We start from the raw sequence: 23,648 nt of genomic DNA, 5'->3' as shown, positions 1-23,648 counted from the left end.
CTATAGAGCCAAATTACACCTTGAAAAAGGAGGAATTTTTGGAGTGTGTCGAACTTATTTTCGGGGCCACTTATTGCCAGTTCCAAGGACTTCCTTCTACAGATTGAAGGAGCTTCCATGGGAGGAGATGTTTCTCCCATTATTGCAGAGATCGTTGTGGACGATTTGCTTGATAGGGCCTTCAAATCATTAAATTACACGCCCATCGATGTTAGAAAATATGCGGATGATTTGTTTTGCATTGTACGAACAGATTTGCTCCTCAGTGTTGTTGACACCCTCAATGCTCAGGATCAGAACATAAAATTTACTTATGAACGAGAAGTAAACTTCACTCTGAGTTACCTAGACATACAGTTAACACGCAGTGACGATGATAAGGTGTTGACTGATTGGTATGAGAAACCAATGGCATCTGGTCGTTACCTTAACTTTAAATCTTCACACCACTTTAAACATAAAATGAAACTCATAATAGGATTAAAAAGTCAAATAGAAAAGTTGGTCAGCCCTCATCTATTGCAGTCCAGCCTCCATAGATTACATCACCTCCTCATTAAAAATTCTTATCCTACAAGACTTCTGAATAAATGCTTGTTTAACAACCCTGGTCGCATCACAGAATCTAACTCAGGAGTGATACAGGATAACCTTCCACCCATTGATAGGGATAGTCCAGTTATCCAAAAAAAAAAATTTATCTATGCCTTACCATCCTGCCATCACAACTTCCATCATAAGAACTTTTAGAAACCATTTACCAAACAATCAAGATCTAATAGTTGGGTAAATATGTATTTTCTAAATGAAGGACAAAACACCAACATCCAACAAGTCTGGAATAATTTACTTCGTAGATTGCATGGAATGTAATAGGCCATATATAGGCCAAACCGGCAGAAATTTAAAGACTCGAATAAAAGAACATGTTAGAGATTGTACAAGAGGGAGACAAACCACCAGATTATCAAAACATATATATGAAACCGAACATCTTATGAAATTCTGAGATGCTAGGTATTTAAGATCTGAGCGAAATAAATATAAGCGAGAGTTTTTGGAGGTGGTTGAAATCATGAGTCATGAAACAAACTTGAATATTATTCGGATTTTAATGGTATTAATTCCATTTATTGCAATATCGTTCAATTGATAATTATGAGTCGAATAAGATGATTCCTTCACCATAAAACGCCTTATACTTCCTCATTTAGTGACGTCACTCGTCCCCTAGTGTCATTCCTTTCTGTGTCTCTTTTCTTTGTGTTTTTCTATGTTTTTGACCTTTCGACATTGTTCATTCATATGTCTTTTAAGTTATGACTCATTGTGTATTTCTATTATTAAGATTTAACAAAGTATGGATATTTCCTTACAAATTACATATTGTATTGAATATTATAATATTTTCAATATTTAAGACTCACATTGAAGTTCTATTGCATTGATTTCTGTGTGTTTTTTACAACATTTTGTAATTTTCAGTAGCCCTGAAGAAGGATAAGATATTATCCGAAAGCTTGGCTGAAACAATAAAGAGCTACCACATACCCGATCAACCTTTCTGTTTTAAATCAAAAATTGTTAGTCGAGATTTACAACAAGTTAATCAATATATTGTACATTCAAATAATCAAAATGGACCTTGAACTACGCAGTGACAATTAAGTCCAGATTCTTAATCACTAATGGTGTTTATGCTACCATCACTTCGTTTTGTCTCGCTCTTTAAAAACGCACAAGAAAAGAGATAAACCTAGAAATGATTTCACTAATTTCAATTATCAGAACCCACCTATGCTACATCGTGCAACGCTAGCAATCAGAACATACCGCAAGATCATTAAAAACCTATTTTAGTTGTGAAAACCAGATCTTATTAGCAGACGATTTGTCATAGCTTCTTCGTCATTTTTTGATTCGTCATTTTCGATAAAAACCTCGCGGGGAAAATATAACGGCCACTTTATTTTAAGAATCTAAAAAACGGTTCATTTCATCGCTAGAACACAAGTAACACTTTTTTTATTCTAACGTACTCTAATAAAAAAATAAGAGAAACCAATCAATATTTTCTGCTTGTTCTTTACTGGTGAGCGTTTAATAACAAGATGAGATGTACACAAGGTGTGTAAATAGCGCTCGATTATTTTGACGGAATTGACAGCACTCGGCACATAATCTTAAATTATTTTTGACTGTACAGACTGGTCCGGAAGTGGTGAAACACGCGGTATCACCCGTTTTTTTTAATGAGAATGTCCAATTCTCAAATTAAACTCATGTTTGGGTAGGTATAATGGTTTGACTGAAAGATCATTTTTTTATTTAATTTGAGTTTTCAAGTCTTCTGCATATTTACTGATCACTCTCTAGGTGGCCTAAAAGACACTTCAATTTTTTAAAAATGTGAAGTCCATTTGATTTTTTTGCTTGTCACAGCCTAGTAAGGTGTCTTCATTATTTGTTGAGACGTGTTGTATCTAAAATGAATATAAGTTTACTTAACTCTAACTAAACCCTAAAATCAATAAATCATCAAAATATTTGGAAATATTCATTTTGTCAAAATGTGATAGAGACCACTTATAAAAACAGAAACATTTCGTTAATTCTCTCAAGGAGTTTGAAATGACTGCATATTTTTGGCTGAGAAAGTTTCATCAATATTTATTCCTCATAAGATCGATCTACTCAGATGTCTGAAATTTTTTTTCAAATCAAACTGCACCTCATTTAAATCATATTGAAATTATTGAAAAAATTTGCAGATATCTGAGCAGTTCATATATGAGCGATAAATATTGATGAGACTTTTCCGGTTGAAAATATTGAGTCATTTCGAACTCATGTCAGTATTTACTTCAAGAATCAAAAACATCATCCATAAACCAAGATGAAAGATATTCTGGTTATTGGATGATTTACTCGATTATTTGCAAAGATTCTGTATCTTCGCAAATCGTATTCAAATAAGAACGATACACTGTCATAATATATGCTTTAAGAATAAAAGACTATGGCACAAGTCCATAACGACAGCAATTATTCCCGAAAAATAATAGCCATTATTTTAAGTAATTAAAGTAAGTCACATTACAATAGATAAACTGTCGAGAACAAGTTTGTATTCCGACTAATATAGAAGATTCATGAAAAATGTATTATTTTACCAATATTTTGCACTCAAGTCAGTGAAATTGATACAAGGGCGTAGAAATGAGGGGGTACTGGGATAATTAACCCCCCCAATATTTTAAAAATATTACATTTCAGAATTCTCTCAAAGACGAAGAACAAAAATTGTTCCATAAAATGAACCAATAATCCTTCTATTTTTTTGTTTGCATTCGTCATCGGTACAGACTTACCCGTTGTTTTCGGTTTTTTTCTCATAGTACTTAACCTTCACAAGATATTTAACTCAAATTTGTCATATATTGCAATTTAAAGTTGTCATCATGCAGGCGCGGATCCAGGACCCACTTTTGGGGGGGGGGGACTTTTAGATACTCAAAATAGTGAAAATGTGGACCCCAGACACTTCAGTCATTTTGGGACGTCTTTTTTTTACAGATCATTAAAATGGGTTTTCACAAAATGTATTGAAGGTGAAATTTTTGATTATCTTGTAATTATATGAGCCGTAGTATGTCAAATTCTAGAAGGCCGGCAAAATTTAAGAGGTACCCGGGCCATTTGGGGGGGAACGTTCAGCCAGTTCACCCCCCCCCCTTGGATGCGCGCCTATCATCATGTGATATGCTAATTTTGATTGCAAATCTTCAAGGTGATATTTTTTTGTGGTGAACTACTGGCAGTTTAGAAAATAGTAAATTGTTCTTATCAGACAATTCTTCAGTAATCCTCAGGAAAATTCAAATTGTCTTAGGATCCAGTAAGCTGTGATGAAAAAAAATAATTATAAGTTTTGGTACTTATTTACCCATTTTGTAGAGAAGGTTAATGAAGATTCAATAAACTGTTATAAGCATCACAAAAAGTAGGACTACAAGAAACACCCTGAATCTCGAAAACAAAGCGTTTGCGGGCCCATGTATAGGACATTTTATTCTTTAAATTTTTCAAGAAGTATCTAATTTTTCTTCTTACTTCCAATTTAGGAACACCCTGTATAAAGTAAGAACAATCGAATCGGTAATAAAAAAATGCTATTATTGCGAGAAGTTTTTGGATCAAACTTCGTTATCAAACCATTCTTTCTCACATTACAGATATAATTCTCGTTGAATAAACGTTGTCAATAATTTTTTTTCGATTACCCCCCTAGAAGAAAAAGATCTACGCCCTAGAATAGATACTTAATTATATTCAATTTTTATATTCTTTCCTACACAAACAAATATGAAAATTTGAATCTGTAATCTGTGATTTAGATTTTTTCGTGAAAACGTGGAAACTCGCTAAAAAAAACCATAGTCGAATATTCCTTTATTGTGGTCTGCTTTTCCAATTCCTATTGATACAAATCAGAGTGCATATCCATTTATGTGATTCATGCCCTAAAGATAACCGGCAATATTCAAAATAGAAGAAGGTGGAAGATTGTTAGGAAATAGTTCTTTTTGATAGGGAGACTTTCTGATGTCGCGTTCTTCGACTTAAAATGGAATGTCATTGGCGATAACCTATATCGAAATATATGGAATAGGGACAACGAACCTCTTTGTTTTATGGGGAGAACTGATAAAGCTGAGGAGTAGAGAAGAAGAGGTAACGAGATAATTTCGAAGGAGAGAGAAACGAATTCTGACAAATTGAGAATGGTAAGCATTATGTATTTATAATTTGTGTTCTTCGAACATAGGGACGAACATGTATTTTTGTCAATACGAGTTTTACCAGATAAATATCCTATGTATGTTTTTAGAAAGTTGCTATTTCCCAAAAAACACAATTTCCGATCTTCATTTTTATTGAATGAATAATTTTGAACACATTAAATGAAATTGTTAAGCTGCTTAACAATTTTCGGTGGTAGTAGTCCAGTTTCTTGAAATGATTTAGTCATGACTAGTGATCCTTTTCGAAATAAATTTTTTTGGGGATTCCAGACCATCATTAACAACTTTAGTCAGTCTGTCTGTCAGCAAATACTTATGATAATTTGAATTTTCCTTCGTTTTCAATAATATTTGAGGTATTGGAGTGGGGTTATAACACAGGTTCAAAGGGAGTTTTTTTGAATATAGATACATAGTGCCACATCCATGAAAATTCTGAGGTCACAGTTCGTAAAACTAAAGCATTTTGGGTTGTCGTGAAGCACCTTCTCGACCCGAAAGAGTGAAACTGGTGGAAACATTTGAGGTGTTGGAGAACAACTTAGTTATGTTGAGAATCGAAACCATTTGCAGCGCTCAAGAAGAACTTTGCAATAAAGTTCGACGAACAGGGCCGCCGCCAGGAGCGGCATACCGGTCATTTTGACGGGGCGTCAAAGTCATTTAATAAAACAAGACTTTTTGCACCTTTAAGAACTACCTTTCTTTTTACTATTGACTTATAAATAGAGCGTCGTACTTTCAAATAATACAGGAAGTTTTTCGATCAGTGAAATCGACGAAACGTCGTTTGATAAATTTGACGAGTTGATTTTAAGTTGAAATACAATTTCATATGAAATTGAAAAAATGCCTGAAAAAAAAAAGAATAAGAGGAGCTCCTTTAAAGAAAATTCATATAAATTAGGTGAAGCAAGGTGGCGAAATTTTATTTGCTGGTGCGCTATAAAATGTCTGGCGGCGGCCCTACTGACGAAAACCCAGAATCCAGGTTTGTTGATTTTTCGTCAATTTTGGGAATTAGGCATTCCACATTCGACATTACACCGTATTTTGCATAAAAACATAGGTTTTAAGGCTCACACAAGAACTCAAGCCGATTGAACACCAACAACGTCGTATTTTCGCTGATGGTGTTTTTGAAATGCATTGAAATGATACGGATTTCCATCGAAAAATCATCTTGAGTGATTATGCCTATTTTCATTTAAGTAAATGAGCAGAATTGTCGAATTTGGGGCTCGGAAAATCCAGGAATGATGGTTGAAAATCCTCTCCATCCCCAACGTGTCACTGGTGTCGTTTTTAGGCTGGTGTTGTGATTGAGCCTCGATTATTCGGAAATGAGTCTTGTGCAACTGTTATAGTGAATGGATTGCGCTATCAAACTATGATCGATGATTTTTTTTTGGCCGAAACTGGAAGAGTTATCGAGGAAGAACTTTAAATGAAAAACCGTGGAGTAGTTTGTGACCGTTCTGTGAGTTCCGGCAACACAAAAAAAAATTAAAATTTAATATTCCGATAACTGAATTAGACATTTCATGAATTGTTATCAATTATTCCTAATTGAATATTTTATTGGTTTATGGATTTCTCAAGAATCCCAACGAACAATTAATTACAATTCATGAAATGTCAAACTTAGTTATCGAAACATCAAAGTTAAGTTCTTTTTTGTGTTTTCCGAAAGAAGAAATTGAAATAATGAAACAAGTTTTGCGAAAAACAGTTGAATTATTTTCTTAAACTTACTCGTACCAATCGATTTTGATGGGATTAAAAAAAATAATACAAACATCATCTTGTTATTTAACCCGCACAACAAGGAAAGAAAAAGGACAAAATATCAATTTATTTCTTCCGCATTTTTTCATAATTTTATATTGGAATAGAAAATTGTGCTAGCCAGGATTTTAGCGCTACATACTTGGTAAAAAATTATTGACATATAGCGAAGGCTGTATAAATAAAAATACAATTTTCAGTGGTAAATTTGGAAACATGGTTTCTTCTCATCAAAACGTTAGTTCCGTTATTTCCTTCTCACCGTTCTCGAGAAGGAAGTTCAATAATTTAGTAATTTCGTATTTGCATTATTGAGTCGTGAACTGCAGGAAATGAAATCGGTAAAATTGCTTACTTGTCCGATAATCCCGAGAATCGTGAATGCGTATTGAATTATTGACAGCTGCTGTGGCAGAAAATTAGATCAGTGCGTGATTGCCTTTGAACGATCCTGATGAATGGAAAACAATAGAAAAACCGGAGAAAATTAAGTATGGCACGCATCTACAACCGTGAAAGGATAATATCAATAATTCCTGATATAAGGGTCTGTTCTCCTGCAGTAAATATCAGTGTGGGTGGAAATAATAATCTTGTTTCAGTGTTCTAGAAGATCGCTAACGTAAGATATCTCATGCAATGTTATATAGGCAGTTTGAAAATTATCTTCCACGATTGTTTTGTCTGTTTCTGTTTAAGAGCGCAGGTACAAGAAAAAACCATGCGAAATTTCACAATCATTTATTTATTTTCAGATATTCAAGATATAATCACTTTTGAATTATATACACTTATATAAGGGACTTGTTTAAACTTTAGATGATACTGTTTAAAAATGAAATTAAGAACGCATAAACGCGCATTTTCAAGTCTCTTGATTTTTTAATCTACTTCTTAATAAGCACAAATTAAAATTGGAACTAGTTTCCTTATATTGTCATAGATGATTTTTGTTTCGCGTCAATCGTTTTATGTAAGAAGATGAAGATGTGTTGAAAAAAAATTTTGACTACATTGTTCACTCATAATGTGAGAAAACAAATTACTCGAAATATTTTTTTTTTATTACCAATTCAATTGTTTTTATCTTATACTGGTAAACGCTTTGTTTTCGAGATACAGGGTGTTTCTTGTAGTCTTTTTGTGATGCTTAAACAGTCTATCGAATCTTTATTAATCTTCGCTACGGAGTTGGTAAATAAGTACCAAAACTTATAATTAATTTATTTATCACAGCTACCTAACTGGTTCTTTATAATAATTTGGATTTTCTTGAGAATTACTATAGAGAGCTGCTTGAATTTTTTTTCTCGAAATCGATTGCTGATACGACAAAACTACAACAAACCTAAAAGTGTAGTACTGAACCAGAGTTTCAATTCGAATTTTTCTAAACTACCAGTGTTTCACAAAAAATAATTCTGGAAGAAAGAAGCGGACACCCTTCCAGAAAAAAATCACCTTGTAGATTTGCATTTAAAATTAGTATATCACATGTTGAAAACCTTAAATTGGAATATCCATGCCAATTCAAGTTAAATTTCTTGTGAAGTGAAGTTGCTATTAGAGAAAAACTTAAACTTTAACACCTATCTTACAAACGAAGCTTTTGCGGTCTCATGTTATAGGACTTTTTCTTGAAATGATTCGAGAAATCTGTCATTTTCATTTGTACCCCCAATTTAGGAACACCCTGTAAATAAAGTCAATTCAAAACTGATGTCTTCCCAAATAAATTTCAATCAAACAAAATAAATTGTAAAACACAGCCCAGACAATTTTTGATGCGAATTACTCAGTTCAGTTCTTTGATAACTACATATTGAAATTTTGTGACGAGAAGATACAAAAAACCGAAAACAACGGGTAAGTGGATACCGATGACGAATGCAGAAATCACAGATGGAAAATAAAGGGCGATGCCGAGAAAGAGGATAGATAAAGGAAAATAATAAACCTCGGACAAAAACGAGCTCGTAGTGCAATAAAAATCTTGAAAGCGATAATAAACTCATAAACCGTAAAGGGGTGTGATTTTTTACATACGTGTCGATTCGAAGAAAATTAAAATGGTTATTATTGTTTCGTTTCATGGAGAAATTTTCGTTCTTCGTCTTTGCGAGATTTCTAAAATGTTATATTTTGAAAATCTTGGGGAGGGTAATTATCCCCAGCCCCCCCATAATACTACTTTATAAAAGTATATGTAAATATCTCAAAAGAGATTTGTTATGGCATCATTGTGTCGGTTAATTAATCTATCTAGATTTCTGATGATGCGATCCTCCTAAAATTTGACATGATATTTCGAATGATTATTTTACATATATTCAGCAAAACGTAATTTCGGATTTGTCCTGACGAAAATATTGGCTATATTTTTCTTGGGTTTTCTATGGTTCTAATAACGCTATCACCCAAAAATTTGCAAAAAGCTTGAAATTGTTATTTTACATCTAAATGCAAAAGATCAGTGCGATGTAGGAATATAATTATTCGATATCTCGTTATCTGCATTGATAATGTCACCTGTCTGTTAAATTAGGCGGTCACAAAGAGAGGCGCAGTATCGACCCATTTCATGAGCGAAAATGACGCATAGTAGCGTGCGTATGCCACAAAAGAAACGACATACAAACTGCACAAACATCATGAAAAATGTAGCGAGTCCCACGTTTTCCTAATTTCGTCCGCGTAGATGACACGTAGATAAAATATATCGATACACAATAAATGTATGGCATTTAGATCAAACGATACAGGAAGTGATAAATAGCACAGCCATTACAATCTAAACATATTAGCGAACAATCAGAAGATATTACACTATTTCGACTTATTATTGTAGCACAAAAATCGATACGGAATATAATTTGTCCTGGAATATTCATGGTATCTAGAGAGGCTATTTTTCGACAATAAACTGAAGAGACTAAAGAATTACATACTCACAATACGAAACGTGTCGCCTCTGCTTCATGTTAATATTTATGTAGTTTGCTCGAAAATTCACAGTAAATAATCTTATCGATTTCTCGATCAAATAAAATTGAGTTTTTTCAATGTGATATTTGAGCCGCTATTCGATTTCGTCTATTTGTCGATAAATAAAATTATTCATAATGAAATGCACCAGAAATTCAATAGAGATAAAATCAGCTCCTTATTTGCTTTTCTGCGACAATGTCTATTGGAAATTTTTCGGTTTAGACCATTTCATATCAGCGTTGATTTCTTAGGTGCAAGGTGTCGAAATAGTTAATCGAACGCACTTGAAAATGATCATTTGAGCAAATACTTTGAAGAAACTGATAGGTTTCAACCATAAAATATTTGATTTGATTTTGGGTTTCATCATACGCAACTCTTTGTTTGAAATAAACTGACATATTGCAGTGCAGTATGGAATCCCTGTCATGAAAAATACGTTGATTGTATTGAAAGGAAACATTCTTATCCAGTTAGAAACTACAGTTATGAATCCTTTCTAAATGAGTTTAAGTTCGCATTGAGGAATTTCGAAGCAATTTTTTTTTGTTTTTTTCGATATATATACATATATATATATATATATATATATATATATATATATATATATATATATATATATATATATATATTTTGTTTGTCCGATTCTTTTTTTTAAATTTCTGCAGAAAATGTGTCTTCTCTGTTGACACTTTCTATCGTGTTCTGGTTTTAATTTCAATAAATTTATTGTTATTATATTATTATTATTATTATTTATCAACATCCATATAATATTTTTTCGTCTTTTTATTGTATGCACCTAGGGCCGGTGCGAGTAATTTTGGCGCCTCAAAGCCCTCAATTTAAATGATTTTTTGGCGCTTCTGGTTAAAAAGCATCTATAACCACTTTACCTCATAACCACACCCTCAAACCCACCTGCTCCCATGATAACACAGAACTTTCTTCTTCCGATGAAGAATCTTGCAGTCGTGCGTAAAATAAATTAATGATTACCAATCACACCATGAGAAACAAAGGATGGTAGGGTATATAAAGTTTCAGTATTGCTTCAAAAACTAATTGGAATTATAAATATTGTTCCGCATTTGGCATTTAACAGTAAATAGTTTCGAATACAAAATCGTAGGAATTTTCCACATGTCGAAAGCGAAGGTAGTGTTCTTCTTTGTTTTTGTGAAATACCTAATGATGTTATCCCTCTTTTAATGGGGGTAATAGGGAATTATGATTATGTTGGTTGAGATGCCATGTGGTATTTATTATCCAGACGGCTAAGTAAAGGCGGTTTGGAGATTTTTATTGCAAAGCATGTTGACAAATGCAGCAGAGTCGAAAAACCTTATCAAGGATGAAATATGAAAAAGCGGCCAGCAAACTGGGCCACATTGCCGCCCCTCTAATAGAGGAGCCTGAAACGGTTGCTTCATTGTTGCACCCCTAACGTCGGCCCTGTTATTGAGCCTTGACCTTCTGGATGTGAAGAGTTGTCCATTCTGTGGTTTCGCAAGTAAACGTAAATAAAACACACTTTCATTTAGAATATCGAACAAATTTTCATTTCAATTTAATGCTTGGACCTAGCCAATATGTTATTTGTCCACTGCGTGATCTCTTACAGGACTCGATCCTTTTGAGGTAATTTTCGATCACTCGTCGTCGGGCAATATCTCACCAATAATTTGACAGATGCTGCTTTTCAGATCCTCAATTGGTTCTCGAAAAAAAAAATTCTTTTCACAACAACGCTAACTGGATAATAATTTGGATTCTCCTGAGGATTACCAGAGAGCTGTTTGAATTTTTTTTTCGAAATCGATAGCAGATACGACAAAACTATACAACAAACCAAAAAGTGTTGTACTAGACCAGAGTTTATTTTCACATTTTTCTATGGAACCAGTGCTTCGCCAAAAAATAGTTCTGGTGGAAAGAAGTAGGTACCCTTCCAGAAAAAATATCACTCTGTGGATTTGCATACAAAATAAGCATATCACAAGATGAAAACTTTAAATCGGAAGATCTATGCCAATTCAAGTTAAATATCTTGTGAAGGGAAGGTGCTATGAGAAAAAAAAACTTTAACACCGGTATCTTAAAACCAAAGCGTTTGCAGATTCATGTTTTAGGACTTTCTTCTCAAAATGAGGCTGGAGGGAGATAATTACCACCCATTTCTACGCCCTTGCTGGAAACATTGAAAATATTGCTAGCCTTCCCTAGAATTTGCGTAATAAGCATAAAATAATCACAAAATATATGACTAAAGTTATGAACAAAAAATTCTATAAGAAAATATAATCGATGAAAAAAAATCTTCGAGAATGGGGATTTTGCCACGGGCGCAATAGTACCTAGATACGGCTCTGCACATAGCTTGCCATAGGAGAGGCCCAAATGTTGTGCGCGTCGAGAAATGGATAAATTTGGATCGTTTTTAAACACTTTCACTTACATCAGCGATATTTTCGGTCTAGCGTGCTCATCAATGATGTATGGGCCTGAAGACATCAGTAACAAATCCAGTCTCTTCGAATTTTCTATCGTCTTACCAATTGTAAGCCTAGATGGACGATTATGTCGACCATAATCTGCCCGTGAAGGACGAAACGTATTACTACAGAATTAAAATATTTGTAGCAAGTTTTCACAGTTTAAATATTTTTTTATTACACAAAACCAACAATTCATAAATACTGCATCAATTTTGTTGAAAAAATTAAACAATAAAAAAATATTCAATTCTTTTCACTCTTCACTTTTCACACGTTCAGCAGAAGATTAACAATCCACATTGTTGAATGGCTTACTATCAACTAAACATATAAAGTTTCCTATGTGGCTAGCGCAACTCGCACATTTATTAACCATTCTTTCTGTGTACATGAAAACATTTTTTTTGCAGATACACACCTATATTGTTATACAGGGTGTCCCGGGAAGAATGCGACAAACGGATACCATGAATGAAGGTCATCATGGAGGACTAGTATCAAGAAGTTTCAATCGCCTGAGTCTCTTGGTTTGGGATATACAGGGTGATGTTAATCTCATGAGTGAAATTTCACAGTTCAATAACTCTATGAATAATCGATCAAATAATTTCAAATTTTGAAGTTTTGTCACCCTTCACTAGCACCTTCCTTTAATCTTTTCCAAATCGAATAAATCAGATCCGGACTAGGAAAATTTCAGACTTTTCCTATTTTCGTGAATATTGGATCACCCTGTACGTGAACATTTTGATTTTTTTTCGTTTTCGTAACCACAAAGAATTGATTCATAATAAAGATTCTAAATTTCGGTTTAGCACGGTCATACAGGGTGATCAATGAACATTTCCTTAAGATTGAATTTTTTTTGGTTCAATATCTCTTCAATTGATCCACCGAATAATTTCAATTTTTGAAGCTTTGTCACCCTTTACTATCACCTTCGTTCAATATTTCTGAAATCGAATAAATAGCAACTGCTACAAAGAATTATTGATGTTTGAGATATTATTAAATATCAACCGAATACGATAGCGATAGCGAAATCTGTGAAATTACTACATCAACTTGCTGAAAAATGTATTGAAATGGAGGATACTATTCTGGAGAACTCCTGCTGAACTGAAAATATTTTATTTATTTTGTTTTAGATTTATTGTTTTCAAGTTCAAATATTTTCAATTTATTTGCTGTTTTTGTTCTATTCTTTATCCAGTTTGTTGATTGGAAGATTTCTTAAATAATATAAGAAAAATTTAGGGCTTTCGTAGAGGGTGAAAAACTGGAATTTTCGAAATAATTCTACCGTTGAATTCAAGATTTCTTGAACTATGAAATTTCTTTCATAAGGGAATGTTTATTGTTCACCTTGTATGACGGTGCCAAGCACAGATTCCGAATATTTATTATGAATTAAATCTTTGTGGTTACGAAAACAAGAAAAAATCATGATATTAACTAACATGGTGATCCAATATTCACGAAAATATAAAAAGTCTAAAATTTTCCTAGTCCGGATCTGATTTATGCGATTTCAGAAATATTGGAGGATGGCGATTGTAAAGGGAGACAAAACTTCAGAAATTATTCGGTGGATTAATTGAAGAGTTATTGAACTAAAAAAAAAATCACTCTTAAGGGAATGTTTATTGATACCATGTATGATCGTGCCAAACAGAGATTTAGAATTTTTATTATGAATTAATTCTTTTTGGTTACGAAAATAAGAAAAAAAGCATAATGTTCACGGAAATAGGAAAAGTCTGAAATTTTCCTAGTCCGGATCTGATTTACTTGATCTGTAAAATATTGAAGGAATGCGTTAGTAAAGAGTGACAAAACTTCACAATTTGAAATTATTCGGTCAATTAGTTAAAGAGTTACTGAACTACGAAATTTCACTCATGAGATGAACATCACCCTGTATATCCCAAACCAAGGCACTCAGGCGATTGAAACTTCTTGATACTAGTCCTCCATGATGACCTCCATTCATGGTATCCCTCTGTCACATTCTTTCCGGGACACCGTGTATATATGTTTAAAATGATAATTTAAATTTTTTTCTTGAGATCGGGATTATTTTAGTTGGGTCGTTATATAATTTTCTCAATTTAGCTCTCTCATTTAATAAGTTCTGCATTTATAATTCTTTAGATCATTGGGTAGTTTTTTTCTCCCCACATTGGCAACACAATTAAATTTTTTATTCTTCTATGAATAGTTAGTTTATGCTCAAATGATAAATAGTATTCGATATTGGGATTTCACGTTAATTTCAATAACATTTGATTTCAACTGTAGGTATAAATGTAAATGAAAGCCGGCATTCAAACTAAAAAAGGTACCTGTGCAAATATTTGAATATCTAATTTTTTTGAATAACAATTCTAATTGTTATACTCTACCTACAGAAATTTTATTGAATAATTTAAAATCTCAAATTGATCCGTTCTTTTCCATAAAATTTTTTCATTTAGACGACAGTTAATTTTGGCTGTTTTAGTTGATTAAATTACTTGAAAGGAGTCAGTTCAAATGAATGAAAACTATCTGATACCCCTTCTTATATTGTACCTTTCGATTGAAATAAATAGGAGACCTATATTTTTTTGCGCAGTTATTATCCCAGATTTTTCGAAAAGTATCGGATTTTCAAAAATATCACCCTTTTCAGAGATATTGAGTTTTTTTGAATTTTTAAATGGACACCTTATATATAAATATTTTTCATTTATTTCGATATTATTCGATCATGAGAAATTAAATGAAAACCCAACCAAAAAAAGCCTGACCTCAAGAAAAAAATTTAAATTATCATTTTAAACATGAATATAACAATATATGTATGTGTATATGCAAAAAAAATTTTTGCATGTACGCAGAAAGCATGGTTTATAAATGTGCGAGTTGCTCTAGCCACATAGGAAACGGAAAAATTCTACCCGGCAGTCGGACTGACAGGACAGGCGAATATCAGATATTCTATGAATCCATTAACACAATAATTTTGTAATAAAAACTAGATAATTTTCAATTTCACACAAATCTTATGGTCAATTATCTTGAAAGAATAATAGTAATGATAGTAATGAGAACATGAAAGATTTTTGTTTTGAAATTGGAATTATTTGTTTTTTTTAATGATTCTGTGCGATAAATCCAGTAAAAAATTCTTCGTGAACTGTAAAAGATTTTGATCAATCAAAAAAAAAACCTTCATTGGATGAATCAGACAACAACAATCTCAATAATATTGTCTGCACAATAAAACTCCACTCGATGCTTGAGGTTATCTACAGCCTATAAATATGACTAGGTAAATAACAGACGGCGTATACTGAACGACAATATTTATTTTTCGAAATTCATGCGTGGGTTTTTTTTTCTGGTATGAAATCGGCAACAGATAAGGCCCAGATAAGGGAATCGACTTCCCGAGTTAACACAAAGATAAATGCCCTAGCGACTCGAAATGGATCGACAAATCTGTCTGATGCCTCTTTGGAAGTGGCAAAATCTCACGGTTCCCGATGGAGAAAAATTTGAATTAATCTTTGGTGATAAGAATCGTAAAGGGTTTTCCAATAAGATTTCATTTTGATATTAAAAAAAAAGGTTATATTTTGAGAGAAATCAATGGATATTTATTTTATTGTAAAGAAGAAGGTTTGTCATTAATGATGGATGTAATAAAATTAATCGTTATTAAATTTTGTTGCAGGAATTCAGATTGTGATGAACATTTGAATTTAGATGTGGAATGACAATTTCAAGCTTCCTGCAAAATTTGATATTGATCATGTCACCACAACAATACCAAATTCAAGAAAAATATTGAAAAAAATGGGGGAAGCTGAAGCTTTTGAGCGTTTGTTGATGACGATCTATATGTATACCCATATTCTGAATTAATTAGAGTTTTTCAACAGAATGATTTTTGGAGATATAAATGAATAGTTGCGAAAAAATTTAGGAGGTGATTCCTTGTAGAAAAATGGGGTGGGTTTTTAATATAAACTTCTTTTGGGGCCCCCTGCTTAGTTACAGCCCCCTAAAGATGGCGCCCGAAAAATAATCTTTAATTTTTTCCACCTAAACATTCACGAAAATGAAAATTTTTAGTGGTGTTCGTCCATGATTCTAAGTAGTAGAAAAAGCCTAATTCTGTTTCGCAATAACTTTTTCTATATTTATATTTCACAATAAGAGAATTAATTTCAGACAGATTGATCAATTTTTACAAATTTGGTCTCCAGAAGCTTTTTGCTGAAAATCACGGTTTTCGAGAAAAAAAATTATCAACAGATAATATGCCTGAATTGTGGAGGCTGGAATTATTTTCGACCTTGAATTTAAAAAATAGGCGGATGTCAAAACGATATTTTTATTGAGAACTGGCACTAATATTAAATGAATGTACCAAAAAAAAAAGGATTATGAATTTTTCACATATTGAAACTACTTTTCGGGCGTTACCTAACAGGGGGTATGCAGATTGCAGAGTAATGAAGTGAAAATAGTATATTCTAAAAAAAGTTGCAGAATGGGTTCATATTCCAACGCGAATGCGAAAGTTATCGCATTTTTTCGAAAATTTTCGAACGCATGATTGTTGGAATTGCCTTTTGCAACGAGTATTAGACGATATTTTTTCTATTTCAGTCAAGATTTGTGAGATATTGTCGAAATTAAATGAAAAATTCAGATTATACGTCCTAGTGACATTTGTATTTCATCTTGGCAGTTGGTGGTGTGATAGTTACGAAAATTGATTATGGAAATTGAATTTGAATCGTTCGTTTCGAATTTTGAAATAATTCATAATTACGCATTAAATTCGTCAATTATGTCTGACGAAATCGATTTAATACCAACAGAATTAAGAGAAATTGCAAATAATGTCGCAAATTATTTCACTAAATCCAAATTATATTATCTTGACAATTAACGCGTGTTGAATTTTAGTAGGATTGGAAGTCTGTGCAGAAAACCACCAAACGAATAATATAACTGAAAACAATGCTGTAATGAGTTCATTACTGCACTGTTTTTAGAACTGTAATGAACTCATTACGATATTGAAATAGAGAAGAGAGTTTTATGCTTTCCAGGACTCATCAAGGCGTTCTCAATTTACCTGACAATCGTTAACGTTCATGCCGTCCCAATTACAACTAAGAAAACCACAATCATAATCCAAGTAGGTAAATTCCACAAAACACTTCAAACAGCTTTGCGCTTCACAAGCTTGAACATCAATCGTCGTTACAACTACTGAATATCAGCAAAAACAATGCAGACTGTTATCAGATAAAAAAATCCCTTTTCCTGTTTATTGTTTATGCAGTTTTGCATAAAGCGTCTCGGAATCATTGACATCGATTCGCAAAAATTGTGTTGACCGACTAGAGCCTTGTGCTTGATGCGAGGAGAGAACAACATCGATGGAATTTCTTTCGCAACGATTACAGACAGTTGTTTATCTACGACGCACAAAAAATGAGAAGAGCAAACTGTTGTTAACTGATACTGGGATGGGAGTTGGGTAAGAATTCCACGAATTGTTGCCAATTATTTCCAATAACGGGCCTTGGAAGTTCGGAGTTGTTTGATGGAAAAATTTTGACCACCCTGCGAAATTTCAGAACCATATTGACCAAATGTGATGAATGCGTTTGGTTATTATCTACAAAAATATTCTATATGAAATTATGTATAGAGTGTCTTAAAGTCATTGTGAGGGGCTCGATTTTTGAGAGAATTAATTTTGTGAAAAGCACACCCTTTATAAGGTTGTGCTTGTGTGAATTTATAATTCAATTGTTTTTATGCCATAAGGGAAATTCGGAAAATGATGTGAAATGAAAATTTCCCATAACTTTTCTATTACTGGTGCTATAAACATGAAACACAAATATTCTACAGGCACTTTTTCAGTGAAATCTACTGGTGTAGGTAATAATTTTTATTGACATTAATTTTGAAGTTATAATACAAACTGTTTTTTTTTTGATGTGAATCATAAAAATTTGTATACCAAATGAAATCGCTTTTTTTCTTCTTCAAAAATATATATCATAATATATAATTTTCTTATTAAACTATAAAAATCAAAAGTTTCAGTTTCACATGACAAATCAACTAAGTGCCTCTATGATAATCTGTGAACTTCAGATGAGTAACATATTCGATGGCCACCAATGACTCCGGATTTAACATCGTTAATTTTTTTTCTGTAGTCATATTTTCAGAACAACATTTATCAATTTGAAAATATTGAAAAAATCTAATGGTACTAAATCCGGAACCTTGGTGGCCACCGAACATTTTAATTATCTTAAGTTCACAGATTTTAATGGATAGGCACTTTGTTGATTTGCCGTGTGAATTTGAACCTTTTTATGTCATGTTATATATTTTTGAAAATCGGAAAAAATAGCGGTTTTATTTGTTAACTGATACTAAGACGGGAGTTCGGTAAGAATTCCACGAATTCTTGCCAATTATTTCCAATAGCAGGCCTTGGAAGTTCGAAAACTATCAATACGATTCGGACCAATATCTTCAACTCCCACATCAATTGCTCGAAAATTACGGTCTGCTGTCTGTTCACAACGACATTCGGACATTCCGAAAAAAATATGGGAAAATTGAGGAAATCTCGAAAACCGTTTATCGGAATCATTCCAATTTGAGATCGATATCTTCAAAATTAATAGCTGTGTAACATCAATTCGTTACGCACACCAATTTTTTCAACAGAATCTGATCTACGTCCTCTGAAATGCATCAATTAATAGTTATTTATGCAACAAGTGCAAAAAGTGAATGCAAAAATCATTTTTTGCTTTTTGCATGAACGTAGAAAAAATGTTGTATGCAACTCGTGTTGTCCAACTCGGCCTAACGGCCTCGTTGAACAATTTCACGTCGAGTGCAATAAACAATTTTTGCACGAGTTGCATACAACATTTTTTCTACGTTCATGCAAAAAGCAAAAAATGATTTATTGAGGTGCGGCACTAGGTGTAGGAAAACAAAAAGCGCAACTTGAATACTTTATTATTAATATCGATTTGCATTGAAACAGGAACTAATACGTCACGAACAATTTAACTCAAACTTTATTTTTACCCTCAATGTTGAAAGTGAATGAACAATTGGTGCAATTTTCAATATGAATATTTCGTAGTGAAGTACTTTTTAAATCCACTTCTTGATTTGTTATTGCTGTAAACGTACTAGTACTTGGTAACTGTACATCGTTATTTCCTTCAGGCTGAAATATTTGTTTTGCAACACCGAGCTTGTTTGCATGTGATCCTCTACGTATCCCTCCGCTACTGTCGACGATTTCCATCCGCCGTGTCGCCAGATGAGTGCAATAAAGAACTTCTTTTTCCACTAAATATAGTTCAATAAATTTTTGCTTTTTGCATGAATGTAGAAAAAAAAATTGTTATGAAATCCAACTGACTATTTCCCTCGTCGTAATTTGCACCAATCAGAAACGCGAATTTTGAATTACAAATGGTTTCTAGGTGGAAAAACTGTTTGGCAGGACCTGTCAGCAGTTTATTCGCGTTTACCCGCGGCAAAACTTGACAGTTGTTGTCACCAAAAATTACAATACCTTTGAAAACAAACGTAATTATAATCTCCAAGGACACCAGAAAACGACGCGCAACAATTTTTTCTGATTTTTTTGTCAAGTGCTAGTTAGTCAGCTTATATCGTGAAAATGAGTCGCTTTGGAAGCGATTCTTTGTCTAATATTGATCTGGCGATTGAGAAAAGTATACCGTATAATACCCTCAGAACTCATACTTCAATATGGAAACAGTTCATGACATTCTGCTAAGCAAAGAACTATGAGCTTATGGAAAACACAACTTTAGAACAACTAAACCTAATTCTGAAAGATTGGGCGTGGAATATGAAGAAGGAAAACGGTGAAAATTACAAAGAACTAGTTGTGAAGACAATGTGGAACACCGTTGCAAAAAAAATGCAAGAAATGTATTTTGTGAAGTGGAAAATAATTTTTGACCCATACTCGCTCGTAATGCGAAAAGAAGGAATTTGCAGACGTGTGCAAATAAAAGGAAGTGCAGCTCTGCTTCATTGAAATTGGATGAGTATTATGCAATGGTTTCATTATGGGATGAAAACACTCCAGCAGGACTCCAACGGAAATTTAACCATATCGCTTCAGTGGAACTTGCCTGGAGAGGTGGAGAAGCAGTAAACTGCAAAGTTTATTATTTTAAAGAGGAAGTGGATAATTCTGGGATAAAAACAGGTAGAATACACATTTTTTCAAATAACTGATTTTCAAAAATCCAACTTTTTAGGAAGAGTAGAATATAATCCTCTCTTCAATAAAACGGCACAGGGTGGAGAAAAAAAATGGCCGAAAGTAAACGGCTGGTCCCTAACACGAAGAACCCAACCTTTTGTCCAGTCCGCCTATTTAAAATTCGGATGGTTAAACGTTCATCTAGAATAACAACTGATAGATTATTCTTAACCAATAACCCATCATGGAACAAAGAACTTTCAAGTGGATGGTACAAAAACACTCCAGTGGGAAAAAATGAACTTTCGAAATGGACTAAAGAAGCGGCAGAGAAGGCAGGATTGAATACAAAAGGAATAAAAATAACAAACCACTCTATGCGGTCGACAGCAGTCAGTAACTTAGCTAAAGCAGGGGTAGGTGAACAACAATTAATTAAAATTACTGGCCACAGTTCAGCCAACTCAATTAAACCTTATCTGCAAATGGATAATGAGCACTACTCCAACATCATAAACACCCTTAGAAGTGACGCCTCAGAACCTCCAGCTAAAAAGCAGAAAACAGAAGATCCTGCAGTCACTCCTCCCGCTTCTCACTCAACAGATTACATTAATGATGTACCTACACCCCACATCTTCAATGAATCAACAAAAAATTCAAACAATACCCCTACCGTGTACCAAAATTGCAATTTATATTTTAATTGTACCATAAATAATTAAATTTGTAGTATTTTGGATGAAATAAAATTGAGTATCTGTTTTTCAGTTTTCAAATTAATACCTATACATAGGTAATGCATGCAGAATAATCTGTTACTCAGGAAATAGTCTTGTCAAATACCATTCGGGCATCTAATTTTTCCTGTGAAAAAAATCGAAAAAACACATTGCAAAGTAATATTTTTTGACAAAAAGCATTCGTGCAGGTGCAAAAATCCTCGTCTTCGACTCGGATTTTTGTTGCCACCAGCACTCATGCTTCTTGTCAAAATATTACTTAGCAACGTGTTTTTTCAATTCTTTTCGGAAAAATTAAATGCCCTTATGATATTACTTACGATAATTGCATTGTAGGAAGCGAAACAGCACTGCAATAATTGTTCTGTTCATAGATTCATAGTTTCTATGCATCTTACACAGTTCGAATCTATGGCAATTCCATTCTAAATCAGTTTGACAAGTAATGTAACAGTTTATTCGGGAAATATTCCCCCGAATTACACTCGTGCATCAACATGACCGGATAATTTCGCATTCCAGCGTGTTTTCTTTGAAAAACTACATTCGGTCATTTTCATTTTTGGAGAAAGAGGCCGACACCGAAGGTGGAGGGCTCATGCAGTTTTTATGACAACACGCTGTCATGCAAAATTATCGGTAATTTTGATGCACTTGTGCAATTACTTATGAAAAGAGCACCTGAAATTGAACCACAAATTTCAACACCATATTCAGTCAACATCCCCGGTCCACAACACTCACCTCTAAAACCTCCCAGATGCACCAAAACGCAACAACAACAACAACGAGTTCATCGACCCCTCCTACGACCGACGGTCAACGGCAACAAGTTCCGGCCGTTTGGGCGGCCACGCGACGCACCACATAGAAAGCGAAAGTGTCGGATTCCTGGACGTACGCAAAAACTCACCCGATTCGCCCGCGTCCTTGAGACCCGTTTCGCACGCGATTAAACTCCTAATACCGCTAGATCCAGACCCGTTCGCCGACCTACGCTAAGGACATTGACAGTGGCTCCTACGTCACGCCAGGATCCTGGATCTTGACCAACCGCAACATTGCGAATAGCGGGGCCGCGACGTGTGCAAAAACGCCGGCTGATGTGGAGTGTTTGGGGGGCGGGTTCCAACGTTGAGCGGAGCCGCCGGTCGGGAGGCACAGCAGGGCTCAGTCATTTGCCAACTCCTTGCCAATTTGCGTCGTGGCTGTGGGATTCGCAAAGCTCGCTCTGAGAGCTACGCTTGTTAGTCGCGATGTTGACAATCGGTTCGGTCGGGATTGCCTTGATGGTTGTGTGGTTTTGGGATCCAGTGATTTGCCTTCTTGAATGAGTACTTTTGTTTCGATGCCTACTGATTGCCTTCTTCGGTTCTTGGATTACCAGAAGATGCTGTTGATTAGTTTGATGGATTTGGATCCTAAGCAGTTTAGTGTCGGAGATTGGATAGTCCTGAAGTCGATATAAGTTGAATGCTATTCAATAGATGAACATTATTTGAAGATTGTGTGCTCTAATAACAAGTGATTGCTCTTCTTAAGTTAGTGGTTTACTAGAAGCTAGAGGATGCAATTCGATAAATTTCATTCTCAACTTGTACAGAGAGGATTACCTGCTAGTCAAGAGGCCCTTGTAGTTATTTACCGATATTGGACTATTACTTTCGACCTTTTGTTTGAATGCCTGGTGATTGCCATCTCGAGTTTTCAGTTGATTAGAAGAAGCTGTTGATTAGTTTAATAGACTTGGATACTAATAAGTGAAGTGTTGGAAGTCGGACAGTTCTGTAATCAATATTGTTGTTATCAGATTCAAGCATCATGCTTTAATAACAAGTGATTGCCCTCTTCTGAAGTTCGTGGTTTACTAGAAGATGCAGTTAGATAAATTGCAACCTCAACTAATGCAAAGTGGATTATCACCCTGTCAATCAAGATAAGTTTGTAACCAACTGCACCAGGAACTTATATTCAATCTTCGACAATTACCTTAGAAAATGTATTTTGATGATATCTAGTGATTGTCCTCTCGGGTTCTTGGTTTACCAGAAGATGCTGCTGATTAGTTTGATGGATTTGGATCCTAAGCAGTGTGGTGTCGGTTATTGAATAGTGTTGAGCTCGATACAAGTTGAATGCTGTTCAATAGTTGAACATCATTTGAAGATTGTGTACTTAAATACCAAGTGATTGCTCCTTCTTGAGTTAGTAGTTTATTAGAAGCTAGAAAATGCAGTTCGATAAATTTCAGTCTCAACTATTGAAGAATGGATTACCTGTTAATCAAGGTGAGGTAATATACAATTGCCTCGAAGTTATTTTCCGATCTTGGACGATTACTTTGGACCTTTTGCCCAAATTCCTAGTGATTGCCTTCTCGAGTTTTCAGTTGATCAGAAGAACCTGTTGATTAGACTTGGATACTAATAAGTGAGGTGTGGAAGTCGGACAGTCCTGTTATCAATATTGTTGTAATCAGATTCAAACTTCATTTGAAAATTGTGTGCTTTAATTACAAATGATTGCC

General features: G+C 34.0%; 1 protein-coding gene and 1 long non-coding RNA gene across 3 annotated transcripts in view; both read right to left on the bottom strand.

Moving 5' to 3' along the window:
- The window catches only part of LOC123685448 (protein tramtrack, alpha isoform-like), a 46,548-nt gene extending 24,086 nt beyond the window's left edge, over window positions 1-22,462 (bottom strand). For both annotated transcript variants that reach the window (XM_045625150.1, XM_045625152.1), the window contains exon 1: window positions 21,866-22,462. The gene's annotated coding sequence lies outside the window, so the exon portion shown is untranslated. The remainder of the gene's footprint in view (window positions 1-21,865) is intronic.
- A 78-nt stretch (window positions 22,463-22,540) lies between these two features.
- LOC123685449 lies at window positions 22,541-23,532 on the bottom strand. The gene is made up of 4 exons (XR_006748288.1): window positions 23,398-23,532; window positions 23,111-23,344; window positions 22,735-22,906; window positions 22,541-22,681 (listed from the first exon to the last, which is right to left on the bottom strand). It is a non-coding gene; the product is annotated as an uncharacterized LOC123685449 (long non-coding RNA).
- Between the last annotated feature and the right edge of the window lie 116 nt (window positions 23,533-23,648).

Source organism: Harmonia axyridis, chromosome 7 (assembly GCF_914767665.1).
Source record: "Harmonia axyridis chromosome 7, icHarAxyr1.1, whole genome shotgun sequence".
Classification (NCBI taxonomy): Eukaryota; Metazoa; Arthropoda; class Insecta; order Coleoptera; family Coccinellidae; genus Harmonia; species Harmonia axyridis.
The sequence above is the reverse complement of the archived record's forward strand: the minus strand, read 5'-3'. Positions and strand labels throughout refer to the sequence as shown.